Source organism: Schistocerca serialis, chromosome 6 (assembly GCF_023864345.2).
Source record: "Schistocerca serialis cubense isolate TAMUIC-IGC-003099 chromosome 6, iqSchSeri2.2, whole genome shotgun sequence".
NCBI lineage: Eukaryota > Metazoa > Arthropoda > Insecta > Orthoptera > Acrididae > Schistocerca > Schistocerca serialis.
The window spans coordinates 337097648-337116485 of NC_064643.1; the positions used below are offsets into that span (position 1 = coordinate 337097648).

At 46.1% G+C, this 18838-nt stretch overlaps 1 non-coding gene across 1 annotated transcript; it reads left to right on the plus strand.

Annotated features, from left to right (window-relative positions):
• The first annotated feature begins 8063 nt into the window (after window positions 1–8063).
• Window positions 8064–8138, plus strand: Trnat-ugu (transfer RNA threonine (anticodon UGU)). The gene has a single exon. It is a non-coding gene; the product is annotated as a tRNA-Thr (tRNA).
• Window positions 8139–18838: the final 10700 nt, after the last annotated feature.

Genomic DNA, 18838 nt, shown 5'->3' on the forward strand with positions numbered 1-18838 from the left:
GCGAACTGCTTTCTGTTTCAGATTGCTGCTACGCTCAACAACTCCAAAGTTGTGTCAGTGTAACAGGATGATTAACTGATTGATAACAGTAACTGTGTTTGTATCTAAATGGATTGCGCAGTATGGAACACCATCACAAATGTGTATTAATTGTTTTAAATGTCATTTTTCTTCTTACCATTGCGTTGTATTACAACAGCTTTAATTTAATTTCATATTCCTTGTTAGAAATGTGTGCCGCATTTGAAGATGACCATCTCTACATATAATGCGCACTCACCAATCGATGTTATTTCTATTTGAAGTTTAGGCCATGGCAACTGAACAGTACGAGCCGTGCACGGCCATGAGCTTTCAGTACTGGGAGACAAACAACATCGCTCCCTCTCAAATCCTCAAACTCCGCAGTGGCCGTGCTAGTTCTCCATTTGCCCCTGCGGTAAACGGCCTGCTTTGTTGAGCTCACAACCGAATTCATCATCACTTAAAATTAACATCTTAAGATGTTACTGTCCCTGTAAGTACTTTTGTTTGTCACTGAGCAGGAGAATTACACTCATAAGAAGCTCTTTAACGTTATTTGACAGACATGGTGTACACTACTTAGCTAATAGGACGTGTGTCATTTGACGACCTCATGCATTTCACCGGCGCATTAACCTGTACCTCAAGCACACCGCTATGGCCAGTATTACACTATCAAATTTCTTTGTCAAATATCTTTGTCCAATATCTTTGTCAAAGATATTTGATGGTGTAATAGGGAACTTTGTCAAATGTCGCCCAATATTTGATCAAATGTAGAGCCTCGCTGTAGATTTGATCAAAGAAGTCGCTTGTCTTCTGTTCACTGCAATGTGACATGTTACCACATGGAGCGCTAGCTTCGCTGCATTCTGTCGTCTGTAGTGTTTTTATAAACATTGCCGGTAAATACAATTGGTGTGTGCCGACAACTACAAAATTAATAGAGATGTATGAAGCTGATGAGGCGCTTTACAACGTGACGCACGCTGAATACAAAAATAGATTACGAAGATTGGAGACATGACCTAACCTAATCTAAACTAACCCTCTCCTGTAGCAAGGAATCGGAGTGTTACAGTGAGCCTGTCTTCTGGAGATGTAGCAGTTCTTAAGTGAATATTGTGCTTTGTGATATGAGGATACACTTCACTGAGCACATACAGAAATGTATGCTCACCCATTCTTAAGTAATTGGTGTACGACTTGACGTCCTCCACTATAAGCTCACGTAAAAAGTTTTGTTGAATGCTTTTATCGTGTCGTCGCAAAACCCACGGGTTCACCCAGGTATGTTTCCTTTTTTCCCCCCGCTTCTCTTCCGCATGTGCACACAGTGCAATTGTGGTACACGCAACTGCTGCGGTTAATAACAAGTTGTTGTTGTCAGCCATCTTGAACTTTGACGAAAAATATGATGACAGTGTAATACCCCTTCTAGCGCTACTTCAAAGCTCTTTGTCAAGTATATTTGACGGAATATTTGATCACATCTTTCATCAAATCTTTGACAAAGAAATTGGATAGTGTAATACCGGCTTATCCCTAGCGTCAGTTGTCCATTGCACCAGGCAGCTTGTGATGTGTTACTGTGTACAGTGCATGATGCGTAGTTAATGATAGAACTTTATTCGCCACGAGAGATGGCAGGCATGCATTTAAAGTACGGTGCGGCAGGATTTAGTGCTCGTAAAGCAGCACGAATATTCAGAGAACGCTTTCCCAACAAGCATCATACTAATTGGAAGAAGTTTATTTCCAGGGTCGTTCACGCCACAGAAAACGGCCAAGGTTCCCGCGAAAGACATGTCCATACACAAGACTTTGAATATATGGAGTTGGGTCGTGTGGCTACCACCCAGCAATAAGGACACATCAATTGGCAGATGAAACGCACATTGCGAAGGTTACAGTGTTGAGAGTACATGTGTAGCAGATGTTACACGTCTATCATACTGAACGTTTGTAAGCACTGGGACCAACGGATTTTGAGCCGCGCAATCCCCTCCGTCAGTGAACTACCCACCACAGTGCTAAAGTGCCGAACTTCGTACAGTTCGTATTGTTCACTGAGGAGGCTTCGTTCACCCGTGATGGTGTTTTCAAGAGCCGCAACAGCCACGTGTGGAGTGTGGAAAACTCCTGCGCCACCCACTTCAGTAGCCACCTGTCTCTATCAACGTAACGGTGGGCATTGTCCAAAATCACCTAATAGAACCTTACTTGCTGCCTCCCTGTTTGACTGGTCGACGTTACCTCACGTTCCTGTGAGAGGGGCTGCCACACCTCTTGGAGGATATACCCCTTGTTGTCCGCATTAGGATGTGGCTTCAGTACCACAATGCACCAGCCCAATATTAATGTCCACAAGCACCTGTACAGCACATACGCTCATCGTTGGATTGGAAGGGAAGGTCCTGCCATGGATAATTGGATCGCCAGATCTCTGTACTTTTTCTCTGTGGTTACGTCAAGACTTTGATATATGGGACACCCGTAGAAATGGATGAACACCTGCTTGCTAGGGTCCAAGCTCTTTCCTAGGATCTTTGATAAAGTGCGGCAGAGCTTCATGCGCCGTTGGCACGCAAGCACTGAGGCAGGCGGTCGTCTCTCTGAACAGTTACTATCAGCAACATTGTCTGTTATGCGGTGTACGCCGTGTATGTCCATAACACAACAAATATGCATTTCCGACCATTGGATCCCTATTTCAGTATAATCGGGTATAGACCCACGACCATCTGTTTCTATTTGATTCAAAAGGTTTGAGATGCACTGTAGACTTGAAGAAAGGCCACGGTCAGAATGTAAAGCTTACAGTCAAGTACTAGGTATAAATCAGAATTACGAATGCAACCTGAAAATGTTAGTTCTCTGAGCGTGCTCACACAGGTACGTCCATGCCGATGTTGCACACACAATTGTGACTGATCTGAGAAGACGACGTGTTTCCGCTTTTGTGTCCAGTTTTGTCGTTGGGCGCAGATCTGTCGGGTCGCCTAGCTCTGTTGTCCTGACAAGGAAAGCCACAACAGTGGCCGCCGTCCTAACAGTATGTGAGCTACACACGGCTATACATTGTCCGTGTCGATGCTAAAGTTATATACATTCATGCTTACAAATTAAGGATAATTGCCGAATGTGGTTCAAAATGTTTCAAATGGCTCTGAGCACTATGGGACTTAACTCCTGAGGTCATCAGTCCCCTAGAACTTAGAACTACTTAAACCTAACTAACCTAAGGACATCACACACATCCATGCCCGAGGCAGGATTCGAACCTGCGACCGTAGCGGTCGTGCGGTCCCGGACTGTAGCGCCTAGAACCGCTCGGCTACTCCGGCCGGCCAGAATGTGGTGCCACACAACGTGGCACTACACAAAACTGGCGCTAATAGATCGGGCACATAGGGAACACACACGACACAGATCTGTAAGTCCACGGTATTGGTTATAAGTTGAGAAAACCGTCCCAAAACACATGTGATACAAAACGTCACTGTTTTCTGCGCATGTACCACGACATCGGTATGGGATATGATCACCATGCACACGTACACAGGCCGCGCAACCGGTTGGCATACTCTGTATCAGGCGGTCGAGCAGATGCTGGGGTACAGCCTCCCATTCTTGTCCCAGTGCCTGTCGGAGCTCCTGAAGTGTCGTATGGATTTGAAGACGTGCAGTGATAGGTCGACCGAGAGCATCCCAGACGTGCTCGACGGGGTTTAGGTCTGGAGAACAGGCAGGCCACTCTATTCGCCTGGTATCTTCTGTTTCAAGGTACTCCTCCACAATGGTAGCTCGGTGGGGCCGTGCGTTATCATCCATCAGGAGGAAGGAGGACCCACAGCACCCCTGAAAAGGCGGACATACTGGTGCAAAATGACGTCCCGATACACCTGACCTGTTACAGTTCCTCTCTCAAAGACATGCAGGGGTGTACGTGCACCAATCATAATCCCACCACCAAACCACGACCTCCATACAGGTCCCTTTCAAGGACATTACGGGGTTGCTATCTGTTTCCTGGTTCACGCCAGATGAAAACCCAGCGAGAATCACTTTTCAGACTATACCTGGACTCGGCCGTGAACATAACCTGGAACCACTGTTCCAATGACCATGTACTGTGTTCTTGACACCAGGCTTTGCGGGCTCTCCTGTGACCAGCGGTCAGTGGAATGTACCTTGCAGGTCTTCGGACGAATAAACCGTGTCTGTTCAGTCGTCTCTAGACTGTGTGTCTGGAGACAACTGTTCCAGTGGCTGCGGTAAGGTGCCGAGCAAGGCTACCTGCAGTACTCCGTGGCCGTCTGCGGTCACTGATGGTGAGAGAACGGCCTTCTTGTGGTGTTGTACACTGTGGACGTCCCGTACTGTAGCGCCTGGACACGTTTTTTGTCTGCTGGAATCGTTGCCATAATCTTGAGATGACACTTTGTGGAACACGGAGGGTCCGTGCTACGACCTGCTGTGTTTGACCAGCCTCCAGTCGCCCTAGTATTCTACCCCTCACAACGTCATCAATATGTGTTCTTTGAGCCATTTTCAAAACACAGTCACCATTATCACGTCTGAAAACGTCTGCACACTTACTCGCCGCACCGTACTCTGGCATGCACCAAAACACCTCTGCGTATGTGGACTGCTGCCAGCGCCATCGTGCGACGACCACAGGTCAAATGCACCGCATGGTCATACCCCGAGGTGATTTAAACCCGCAATCCGCCCCCCCCCCCCCCACAGCGTTGTTTCACCATGTGTCAGCATTATCCTTAATTTATGAGCATAAGTGTATATGAAGATGGAATCTGTTCTTTCGGACATATCCGAAAGAACGGATACCATCTTCATATATATACAGGTTGTTCCAGCTATCTTGTCCACCGAAAATATATCTGGAACAATAACAGCTATTGGAAAACGACTTTCACCGGTATCAATGTAGGGCTGGGGCCCATGAATGTACGTATTTGGAAACATTCTAAAACGAAAACATATGTGTTTTTTAACACAAACTTACGTTTTTTTAAATGGACCTCCTATATTTTTTCTTCAGAAATCCGTAGCATGACAAAGCACATACACAATGGCGTTGATTGCATCGCAATATTCCCATTACATCCCGAGATATTAAGACGTGAAGTTGACGCTTGAAACACCCGACATGCGCTGCTAGCGCACGTCCTGAGGCTCAGGCGTGAACCCCATGCTGCCCGTAATCCCGATGTGATTCACATGCGTAATCACACCTCCATACTTATCAAGAGGTCCGAAACGAATAATACGGTCTGCTGCCACCCTGCATTAACGTCGTACATTCCAGCATGTATTTATCCCATAGGCTAGGGGTGATGCGGTTCTGTAACAGATTTGTGTACCGCAACGTTAGTCACAAAGTTAACTTCGCTTATCGTTAATCCGTTACTAAAAAGGTAATGCCGTTCAACGTTAAAACTTTACTTTACTGTAGATCTAGCGCAAGTGACAGTTAATCATTCACTCGTAATAGTAAAATTCATGTTGACGGTTTTAGTGAAACGAGCAAGTGGACTAAAAGTTTTACCGTTGTTAAGGTAAAAATGTTTTGATTTGGGAAGTTCAGATAGGACATAGAAGATGAATGTAAACATGTTTAACCAATTAGTTTTATTATCACATAATTATCAATGTTATGTTTATCTAATGCGTTAAATGACAAATTGTTGCAAACAAATGTTTCTTAACATCACTGGGTAAAATGGCCCTTTGTAGAAACTTCCACTGTGATACCAGCACTACATACTAAACATAGCGTTCACATCTCATGCTCAAAGTGATGCCCATTGGCTTGCATACATAGGGTCACTCTGCGGATGAAGAATGACCTACTTTGATGGCTGTACAAGCATCAATAATGCATTGCTTCATGTCCTCTGGTGTTGTTGGTTTATGTTGGTAAACAGCATCCTTCACTGCTCCCCAAAGAAAATAATCCAGCGGTGTAAGGTCCGGAGATCGGGCAGGCCACCTAACTGGGCCACCTCGTCCAATCCACCTACCAGGGAACTTACGGTTCAGAAATCGTCGTGCTCGTAAGGCGTTATGTGCAGGGCATCCGTCATGCTGATACCACATGACCATTCTCCGGTTCAGAGGTACGGTGTCCAAGAGAACAGGAAGATTGTGTCGTATAAATCTGGAGTATTGTCTGCCATTTTGGATGCCATTTATAAAGAAAGGTCCGATAATGGTATCTCCAATAATCCCACACCAAACATTAACTTTCCACGGACGTTGATGCTCTACCTGACGGAGCCATTTTGGATTGTCTGCGGACCAATAATGCATATTCCTCATATTGACAATTCCTTTGTTGGAGAATGATGCCTCGTCGGTAAAGAGAACGTCTGCAAAAAAATTTGGATTAGTCAGAAGTTTTTGCTGAGCCCACCGACAAAATGTTACCCTATTGCGCAAGTCATTTCCATGAAGATCCTGGTGTAAATGAACATGGTAAGGATGAAATTTATACGTTTAAGAATACGCTGTGCACTTTATTTCGACACACCAACTTCACGTTCAATTTGACGTGTGCTGATTTGAGGATTCACAGCTATGGTAGCGAACACAGCAACTTCAGCACGTTCATCTAGGACGATGTCGAGGTCTTGGATTTAAGCTTCCCGTTTCACGTAGACGAGATGTGAGACGACCAAACATCCGGCGCGAAGGCGATTGCTTGTCAGGGAATCGTCTTCTGTACAGTCGTTCTTCCTGAACAGCATTTCGTCCACCTACAACAGGGTACAGTACAGGTATGTAGAGTAGGGTAGAAAACAGACATATTAACTTAATAATCATAATGTTCGCTAACAGTACTATCAACAAACAAGCAATCTCATAACATATTTCCCGTCAACGTACTTTCTCCATAGATCAGCAGCATTTCTACCATATCTTCATGTGTGTATATTATACTGTACAGTATAAGTTCCACAACACAACGTTTATTCACAATGTGTACTACCTCCGTGTCGTCACTAGATTACTCTGATGCACGACTACACTGGAAAGCGGTGTACTTCATGCCAAAGCAACAACAAATGGGATGCTCGGAGGGTGGTGGAGTACAGGAGTTAGCATGGGCGGCAAATCATAAACAAGGCGAAGTGGTAACTGTGGCAGTAGTGGGAACTACGTTGGACACTTGACTAGGTAGAGCCAGACCCTGCGCGACAAGCACAGTGGGTCATATAACACATTAGATAAACCTTATTTTGGGTGTGCAGGATAAATAAGACAACCTGACAGGTGTACACCGATCGGTACTGGTTCATATTGTGTACGTAGATACGTAAAACTTGCAAGAGGAAAACCATTATGTGCTTATGAGAGTTGATGGCAGCAGACCGTATTATTCGTTTCGGACCTCTCGATAAGTATGGAGGTGTGATTACACATGTCAATCACATCGCGATTACGGGCAGCATGGGAATCACGCCTGAGCCTCAGGACGTGCGCTAGCAACGCATGTCGGGTGTTTCAAGAGTCAGCTTCGCGTCTCAATATCTCGGGATGTAATGAGAATATTGCGATGCAATCATCGCCATTGTGTATGTGCTTTATCATGCTATAGATTGCTGAAGAAAAAATATAGGAGGTCCATTTTAAAAAAAACGTAAGTTTGTGTTAAAAAAACACGTATGCTTTCGTTTTAGAATGTTTCCAAATATGTACATTCATGGGCCCCAGCCATACATTGATACCGGTGAAAGTCGTTTACCAATAGCTGTTATTGTTCCAGAGATATTTTGGGTGGACAAGATAGCTGGGACACCCTGTATATGTAATTAAGGCTCGACAGCCATTGACCATCTTCTGTGCGGATGCACAAACAGTGCCCGAACTCCTACGGGAATCGGCAAAAGGCCGCGAGTAATGAGTATAATGGACAGGGGCACTATGAATATAGTGCGGGACAATAAGGTGGGAATGTGGGTCTCACGGGAGGCATGCCAGAAATAAATCCCTGAAGTCGCACTATCCTCTGTGTCCTCGATGGCTCAGATGGATAGAGCGTCTGCCATGTAAGCAGGAGATCCCGGGTTCGAGTCCCGGTCAGGGCACACACTTTCAACTGTCCTCTTTCCGTTGACTTATATCAAGGCCTGTATGCAGCTAGGGTAGTCATTTCATTGTAATTTGATGCTAATGTTTTCTGACTCCAGGCACCTGATACAGCGTGCCACACGGCTAAGTGAAACTATGTCTGTCCTCTCCAACGCTATCCCCATGGGGCTGTTGAGGTCCCGCATATTGTCAGTCCTCTTGAACCCTTTGATTCCATGTTCACATCACAGTTGCGGGATCCAGATCAACACGAGCAGCAATATTTCGAACGATAAGCCGCACTTTCGATAGGGTATGATGCTGCCGCTGTCGATTTCCTACAGGCGCTGGTTCACGTCCTCCCCTCTTAGGCGCTGCATAAAACGATCTTCTCACAAACAGTCATCATTCGAATGAGGTAACTGAATGGGAAACCCACTGCTAAATATTTTCTTACATACAGAATGCTGATCCCATCGCTCTTTCCCACTTTGTCCTGTTGCGCTGGAATGCTGAATGCGCTACGCTTCACGTCAGTTTCACGTTTTTTGCTTGCCACCTTCGTGAGTTACAATTATTGCTGGCCGGCAGTGTAGTTCCCGCAGCGTCATCTGATTTAATTGGACTAAGTTACTGTTTGTTTATTTTACACTCCTGGAAATGGAAAAAAGAACACATTGACACCGGTGTGTCAGTCCCACCATACTTGCTCCGGACACTGCGAGAGGGCTGTACAAGCAATGATCACACGCACGGCACAGCGGACACACCAGGAACCGCGGTGTTGGCCGTCGAATGGCGCTAGCTGCGCGTAGATGTGAACCGTATGTGCAGTTGACGGACTTTGAGCGAGGGCGTATAGTGGGCATGCGGGAGGCCGGGTGGACGTACCGCCGAATTGCTCAACACGTGGGGCGTGAGATCTCCACAGTACATCGATGTTGTCGCCAGTGGTCGGCGGAAGGTGCACGTGCCCGTCGACCTGGGACCGGACCGCAGCGACGCACGGATGCACGCCAAGACCGTAGGATCCTACGCAGTGCCGTAGGGGACCGCACCGCCACTTCCCAGCAAATTAGGGACACTGTTGCTCCTGGGGTATCGGCGAGGACCATTCGCAACCGTCTCCATGAAGCTGGGCTACGGTCCCGCACACCGTTAGGCCGTCTTCCGCTCACGCCCCAACATCGTGCAGCCCGCCTCCAGTGGTGTCGCGACAGGCGAGAATGGAGCGACGAATGGAGACGTGTCGTCTTCAGCGATGAGAGTCGCTTCTGCCTTGGTGCCAATGATGGTCGTATGCGTGTTTGGCGCCGTGCAGGTGAGCGCCACAATCAGGACTGCATACGACTGAGGCACACAGGGCCAACACCCGGCATCATGGTGTGGGGAGTGATCTCCTACACTGGCCGTACACCACTGGTGATCGTCGAGGGGACACTGAATAGTGCACGGTACATCCAAACCGTCATCGAACCCATCGTTCTACCATTCCTAGACCGGCAAGGGAACTTGCTGTTCCAACAGGACAATGCACGTCCGCATGTATCCCGTGCCACCCAACGTGCTCTAGAAGGTGTAAGTCAACTACCCTGGCCAGCAAGATCTCCGGATCTGTCCCCCATTGAGCATGTTTGGGACTGGATGAAGCGTCGTCTCACGCGGTCTGCACGTCCAGCACGAACGATGGTCCAACTGAGGCGCCAGGTGGAAATGGCATGGCAAGCCATTCCACAGGACTACATCCAGCATCTCTACGATCGTCTCCATGGGAGAATAGCAGCCTGCATTGCTGCGAAAGGTGGATATACACTGTACTAGTGCCGACATTGTGCATGCTCTGTTGCCTGTGTCTATGTGCCTGTGGTTCTGTCAGTGTGATCATGTGATGTATCTGACCCCAGGAATGTGTCAATAAAGTTTTCCCTTCCTGGGACAATGAATTCACGGTGTTCTTATTTCAATTTCCAGGAGTGTATTTGACGTTCCTCTAACGATTTCTTTTCAGGACTCTGTCTATTCTAGTTACTCCTCCAAGTCGTTTCCAGCCTATTACAGGATTTCGGCAAAACTTCCAGTTTCTATTTCTTCCCTCTGAAATGCAGTTCCCCTTCTATGTTTCTTCTCAGTTCCCTTTACTGCATGCCCATTACTTTCAGTAACATGGCAGACAGCCTTCAAAACCTGTCTCAATCCCTACGCAATTACTGTCTCCGTCTCAACTGCATTCTAGTTCCTGGACGAGTTGTAGATAAACTTTCGCACCCTATGTTTAATCCCTGATAGCTAAGTAATCCTAAAGAGTGTATTCATTCAACAATGTCAAAAGCTTCTTTCTAAACTTGGAGGTCTACTTGTTTGTATTTTACGTGTACTCTATTACATCAGTATTTAGATGGTTCAAATGGCTCTGAGCCCTATGGGACTTAACATCTGAGGTCATCAGTGCCCTAGAACTTAAAACTACTTAAACCTAACTAACCTAAGGACAGCACACGAATCCATGCCCGAGGAAGGATTCGAATCTGCGACCGTAGCGGTCGCGCGGTTCCAGACTGAAGCGCCTAGAACCACGCGGCCACACCGGCCGGAAGTATTTAGATGCCATTGTTATTTTGGCTTAGCAATTAGACACTCATTAATGTCAGTTTATGTTCTCTTTGTTCTGTTATTTATGACTTGCGTGTTACTTACTTTCATTATTACCTAAGGAGCCTGCATATGTCCAGTATTTACTGGGCAGTAATATTGTGTCAATATATTGCGCGAAAGTACAATGCCAAGAATGGCATAATATTACTGTGCAATATTTATGAGCGGGGCGCGTCAGTTAGAACTATCCTTTCGTACCGAACATGTCGGCAATCGACAATGTGCAATTCGTATACATTCTTCATATATAGATGAAGAAATAACGTTGTATGAACATGGGCCTCGAAACACTTTGTTTACATTTGCAACTCATTTTCTCCAGCTCATTAATCGTAGGAAACACACAACACAGAACGTTAGAATCATGGCGAAAATTGCATTCTTGGTGAAGTCTCGTTACGTCGTGCACCATCAGTATTTTGTTTTACATGTCCTTGTTGCCATGCGACGTACGGCATTGCTTGTTTACAGGTTGAGCCGTGCCGGCTCGTTCGATGTTCTTACATCTTTCTCTACTGGTGCGATTTGTCTCTGCCTAGTCGTCGGGTGGTGCTTAGGTCGAATGTTTGTTGACTCTTTGGTTGTAGTTTCTTGGAGCAGGTTGGTGACCACATGGCAGGCAGCCCGTCGCTGTCAGTGAGAGGGAGACAAGAGACACATGTGAGCTGTTCACGGAGCTTACAGGTGCACGACTGTCTAAGAGGCCGGTGGTCAGTAGGGCTGTGTTGCTCGGCAATACTTGGGCCTAATGTCGACGCATCCGGTTTATCCTGGATTTAGGAGACATACCTGTATTAACGACATAGGAGATAATCTGAGTAGCCGTCTTAGATTGTTTGCAGATGATGCTGTCATTTACCGTCTTGTAAAGTCATCAGATGATCAAAACGACTTGCAAAATGATTTAGATAAGATATCTGTATGGTGCGAAAAGTGGCAATTGACCCTAAATAAGGAAAAGTGTGAAGTTATTCACATAAGTACTAAAAGAAATAGACATCTGCGTTCCCTTGTTGAAACTGCTTCCGCTATGTTGGATTGCCTGTGGTTCCCTCTCAGTCTGTTTCAAGAATTAAATTTACCTTCTAGTGCCTCTGTTTTCAAATAACCTGAGTGCCATATTTTATGTGTTTTAAAATTTATTTTAATTGAACCTGTTCAGTGTGTGCCTACTTTATCATTCGATCCTGAAATTAATTGTGTCGTATGTTCTAGGCCACCACAGGTATTAGTGACCAATTGAGTCTTATTTGTAGGGGAAGTTGTAACGACTATAAAATTGCCTATGGCCGTGGTAAGCAAACGCTAGAGCCCCTGTGAATCTTGGCTCATTTGGGTATGTCTGCGAATTCCTAAGGGACCAAACTGATGATGTCATCGGTCCTTAAACTTACACACTGCTTAAACTAACTTATGCTAAGAACAACACACGCACCCATGCCCGAGGGAGGACTCGAACCTCCGGTGAGAGGGACCGCGCAATCCGTGACATGGCGCCTCAAACCGTGCGGTCATTTGGAAGATCAAGTTCCATAACTCTCGTGAGATTTAGCCCCTTTCAAAAAAAATAATGTTTATTGTTCTAAATACAATTACTATTGTGGTTGTTTGAGTGTTAGCCCTCATTATTTGCCTTTTAAGTTACTTACGTTAATGTGTTTCAGTAGTACTGTTATTTCTTGGTTGTTACACTAACTTGTTGTTGTAAGATTGACCAGATAATCCTGTCGGTAATTATATTGTAATATTCTTGTTGTAATACGTAAGGTTTGGTTGCAGTTTGGGGCCAAGCTCATATTGAGTTTCTTGTCTTTGTTGGAGCATTTTCATATGTTCTGTGATTATTATGCATTAATTATACGTCAGCTTGTTTGCTCTCGGTTTTCCGAGATGCTGGTAGCGTTTGGAGGCGCTGCCCCGGAGTGTTATATGTACTCATCGGGCGTAACCTGTGCGCTTCGGCTCTGTACGTGCGCTCGGGAGGCGCGCCGCTTCCCGTCTGAGACGTTGCGACCTTATGGCTCCCTACGGCATCACTCACAAGTTGAGTTTCTACCTCGTAGCAATCGGGTGTTAACTTAACCCGAAGTACTCGTTATTCTCAACCATCTTACTCAGACCTGGCCGACGGTACCTGCGCCTTCCATGTTTTCCCTGCTTGAAGTTTGGCTTTAACGTAATAGTTTTAATATTCGTGCAATGCTAAATCGTTAAAAGGTATTTTATTATTTTTCTACGCCCCAAGGGGCTTCTCTGATTGATCAAGTAGTGGATGTTCGCGCTGAGAATTGTTTATGTGCTCGATGAGGAAAATATTAGTACTGCGTTATATTAGTAGGACACTTAGAAAATGTAACAGATCTACTGAGGAGACTCCCTACACTACGCTTGTCCGTCCTCTTTTAGAATACTGCTGCGCGGTGTGGGATCCTTACCAGATAGGACTGATGGAGTACATCGAAAAAGTTCAAAGAAGGGCAGCACGTTTTCTATTATCGCGAAATGTGAGAGAGAGTGTCACTGCACTGATACAGGATTTGGGCTGGACATCATTAAAACAAAAGCGTTTTTCGTTGCTAATGGAATCTTCTCACGAAATTCCAATCACCAACTTTCTCCTCCGGATGCGAAAATATTTTGTTGACACCGATCTACGTACGGAGAAACGATCACCACGATAAAATAAGGGAAATCAGAGCTCGTAACGAAAGATATAAGTGTTCGTTCTTTCCGCGCGCTATACGAGATTGGAATAATAGAGAATTGTGAAGGTGGTTCGATGAACCCACTGCCAGGTACTTAAATGTGATCTGCTGAGTATCCATGTAGATCTAGATGTAGATGTACTTAAAGGGTCTCAGCTTGTCAGATACCAGATTTCATTTTACCACATTTCTTGTAAGATTCGAGGGCTATCCACAAAGTACATTACGTTTTGGAATTAAAAATAAATAAAGTATTGGAAATTTTTTTTATTATATACAGATGAAAGCCACACTTAAATACTACTTTTCTACATAATTGCCATTTAAATTAAGGCACTTATCGTAGTGATGGACAAGCTTGGAAATTCCTTCATCGTAAAATTCGGCCGCCTGCGCCTTCAACTACGTGGCGTCAGAGTCAGTTGATGCTAAGATGGCGACCGCTCAACAGAAAGCTTTTTGTGTTATTGAGTACGGCAGAAAAGAGTCGACGACAGTTGTTCAGCGTGCATTTCGAACGAAGTATGGTGTTAAACCTCCTGATAGGTGGTGTATTAAACGTTGGTATAAACAGTTTACAGAGAATGGGTGTTTGTGCAAAGTGAAAAGTTCTGGACGGCCGAGAACGAGTGATGAAAATGTAGCATGCATCCAGCAAGCATTTGTTCGCAGCCCAGGAAAATCGACTCGCAGAGCTAGCAGAGAGCTGCAAATTCCACAATCAACTGTATGGAGAGTCCTACGAAAAAGGTTAGTTATGAAACCTGAACGTCAACTACCCGAGGCGATGGATCGGCCGCCAGGCAGCCCGTGACAGAGCACTTCATCACTGGCCTCCAAGAAAACCCTGATCTTACCCCCTGCGATTTTTTCTTATGGGGGTATGTTAAGGATATGGTGTTTCGGCCACCTCTCCCAGCCACCATTGATGATTTGAAACGAGAAATAACAGCAGCTATCCAAACTGTTACGCCTGATATGCTACAGAGAGTGTGGAACGAGTTGGAGTATCGGGTTGATATTGCTCGAGTGTCTGGAGGGGGCCATATTGAACATCTCTGAAGTTGTTTTTGAGTGAAAAAAAACCTTTTTAAATACTCTTTGTAATGATGTACAACAGAAGGTTATGTTATGTTTCTTTCATTAAATACACATTTTTAAAGTTGTGGTATTCTTTTTGAATCACCCTGTATAAGACTGCAGACGTGCCATCAGATTTTCGGAAAAATGTCGTCCACATATTTCTGAAAATTGTTAGGTCAGATAACAGCGTGAAATACACTCCTGGAAATTGAAATAAGAACACCGTGAATTCATTGTCCCAGGAAGGGGAAACTTTATTGACACATTCCTGGGGTCAGATACATCACATGATCACACTGACAGAACCACAGGCACATAGACACAGGCAACAGAGCATGCACAATGTCGGCACTAGTACAGTGTGTATCCATCTTTCGCAGCAATGCAGGCTGCTATTCTCCCATGGAGACGATCGTAGAGATGCTGGATGTAGTCCTGTGGAACGGCTTGCCGTGCCATTTCCACCTGGCGCCTCAGTTGGACCAGCGTTCGTGCTGGACGTGCAGACCGTGTGAGACGACGCTTCATTCAGTCACAAACATGCTCAATGGGGGACAGATCCGGAGATCTTGCTGGCCAGGGTAGTTGACTTACACCTTCTAGAGCACGTTGGGTGGCACGGGACACATGCGGACGTGCATTGTCCTGTTGGAACAGCAAGTTCCCTTGCCGGTCTAGGAATGGTAGAACGATGGGTTCGATGACGGTTTGGATGTACCGTGCACTATTCAGTGTCCCCTCGACGATCACCAGTGGTGTACGGCCAGTGTAGGAGATCACTCCCCACACCATGATGCCGGGTGTTGGCCCTGTGTGCCTCGGTCGTATGCAGTCCTGATTGTGGCGCTCACCTGCACGGCGCCAAACACGCATAAGACCATCATTGGCACCAAGGCAGAAGCGACTCTCATCGCTGAAGACGACACGTCTCCATTCGTCCCTCCATTCACGCCTGTCGCGACACCACTGGAAGCGGGCTGCACGATGTTGGGGCGTGAGCAGAAGACGGCCTAATGGTGTGCGGGACCGTAGCCCAGCTTCATGGAGACGGTTGCGAATGGTCCTCGCCGATACCCCAGGAGCAACAGCGTCCCTAATTTGCTGGGAAGTGGCGGTGTGGTCCCCTACGGCACTGCGTAGGATCCTACGGTCTTGGCGTGCATCTGTGCGTCGCTGCGGTCCGGTCCCAGGTCGACGGGCACGTGCACCTTCCGCCGACCACTGGCGACAACATCGATGTACTGTGGAGACCTCACGCCCCACGTGTTGAGCAATTCGGCGGTATGTACACCCGGCCTCCCGCATGCCCACTATACGCCCTCGCTCAAAGTCCGTCAACTGCACATACGGTTCACGTCCACGCTGTCGCGGCATGCTACCAGTGTTAAAGACTGCGATGGAGCTCCGTATGCCACGGCAAACTGGCTGACACTGACGGCGGCGGTGCACAGATGCTGCGCAGCTAGCGCCATTCGACGGCCAACACCGCGATTCCTGGTATGTCCGCTGTGCCGTGCGTGTGATCATTGCTTGTACAGCCCTCTCGCAGTGTCCGGAGCAAGTATGGTGGGTCTGACACACCGGTGTCAATGTGTTCTTTTTTCCATTTCCAGGAGTGTATTAAACGACCATCATAATAGTTCATACATCCAAACTGCTCGCCAGAATAGTATACAGAAGAGCGGAAAAGTAACCTCACGATCACACAGTACTGTATCGGTGAGAGCTAGAACTCGAGATTTAAGTTCACTCCGAGGTCCCCCACGCATCTTGGAAAATTGTGCGACACAAAAATAGTGATAAAAACAAGTCTGCCCACTCCCTCCCCATTCTCACTTTAAGTTAATACGATAACGTAAGTCAACCCTCAACTTTTCACTATTGTTCCAATTGCGTGTGTTTCGTCATTCGAGGTTGTGCACCTTAGTGAACGAACCACAATGAACCGCTAGCAGAGAGCAGCCTCTCTCCAGACACGATAGAAAGAAACTGCACAGTCGAATGTAAGTATTCCTAACCTCTTCCTCTCGTTATTCATTGAATTTTACATTTTATGACTATTTGTTGTAACTTGTTACAATATTATCGATTTTCTACCGATATTTCAAATACCCCCATCTGCTATTTTCAAAGCATAATGCTATGTAAATTGCAAAGACTACACCTGAGGAATTACCCTCTTTCCATCTACCCCCTCTCCTCGGTAGCCCACTTGTGCCCTTAAATTACACACATCAAAAAAAGCTTTGCATCACCCCGGTTCCCAGAGCTCCTGAAGATAAACGTTCACTGTGGATATTGTATCACAGACACAGTCTCTTTGACTGTTCAGACATGTCACTCAACCTGCCCAAAGATGTAAACAACCACGCATGAGCAGCGTCTATTAAACGGAGGGGGGTCCGACAGACGATTAGTTCCAGTCATTCCACCAGGAAGGAGGTACACGGCTCGTGTTGTCTGTAGTTCAACCATGCCTCTAAGGTCGATGCTGCGGTACGATCGCGTCCGCATTGTTACTTTGTGCCAGGAAGGGCTCTCAACAAGGGAAGTGCCCAGGCGCCTCAGAGTGAGCCAAAGCGATGTTGTTCGGACATGGAGGAGATACAGATAGGAACTGTCGATGACATGCCTCGTTCGGGCCGCCCAAGGACTACTACTGCAGTGGATGATGACAACCTACGGATTATGGCTCGGAGGAACCCTGACAGCAACGCCATCATCGTGAATAATGCTTTTTGTGCAGCCACAGGACATCGTATTACGACTCAAACTGTGCACAATAGACTGAATGATGCGCAACTTCACTTCTGACGTCCATGGCGAGATCCATCTTTGCAACCATGTCACCATGCAACGCGGTACAGATGGACGCAACAACATGCCGAATGGACCGCTTCGGATTAGCATCACGTTCTCTTAACCGATGAGTGTGGCATATGCCTTCAACCGAACAATCGTCGGAGATGTGTTTGGAGGCAACCCTGGCAGGCTTAGACACACTGTCCAGCGAGTGCTGCAACCTGGAGGTTCCCTCCTGTTTTGGGGTGGCATTATGTGGGGACGACGTACGTGGCTGGTGGTCATGGAAGGCGCCGTAACGGCTGTACGATACGCGAATGCCATTCTTCGAGCGGCAGTGCAACCATATCGCAGCATATTGGCGAGGCATTTGTCTTCATAGACGACAATTCGCACCCCCATCGTGCACGTCTTGTGAATGACTTCCTTCAGGATAACGACATCGCTCGACTAGAGTGGCCAGCATGTACTACACACATGAACCGTATCGAACATGCCTGGGATAGATTGAAAACAGCTGTTTACGGACGACGTGACCCACCAACCACTCTGAGGTATTTACGCCGAATCGCCGTTCAGGAGTGGGACAATCTGGACCAATAGTGCCTTGATGAACTTGTGGATAGTATGCCATGACGAATAGAGTCACGCATCAATGCAACACTACGTGCTACCGGGCATTAGAGGTACCGGTGTGTATAGCAATCTGGACCACCACCTCTGAAGGTGTCGCTGTATGGTGGTACAACATGGATTGTGTGGTTTTCATGAGCAGTAAAAGGGGCGGAGATGAGGTTTATGTTGATCTCTATTTCAATTTTCTATACAGGTTCGGGAACTCTCTGAACAGAGGTGATGTAAAACTTTTTTTGATATGTGCATCTTTACATACGTCTATTGGTGTAATTTGTTATAATTTTGTCGATTTTCCCCAGTATTCAAAATACAGCCTTCTCAGGAAGACACAAACAAATAATTGATTTTTAATGTTTAATGACTACGGCCAATGTGCATTATTTAAAGAAATAAAAAAAATTGGTGCATTGTAAGTCTATGAGGAACTTGTCCAGATGTTATTAGTGTGTGACCTAACAGTGTGTTTAAATCAAAGGCCCTCCAACTTATGACCACCTCCCATTACTATTAACATTTATGGGCTATTTCCCCCTGGTTTTCGAAATACCTGACTGTTAACCGAAAACACACAAAAATACGAGACTGAACAATTACTGCAGCGCATCATTTAAACAAATTGCGATGTACCAAACTTATTTGGACCTTGTCCATGAATTACCAAAGTGTTAACAAATAATATCACTGCAAGAGCGCCTTAGAGGAGTCTGACACTATAAGATTATAGCAGACCTATAAATAACGACAGAAAATCCATGCATGTACAAATAAAGGAAATCGCTAATTTTGAACTGTAAACAATTAGATCCAACACATTTGTGCTGCTAACGACCACCAGCATA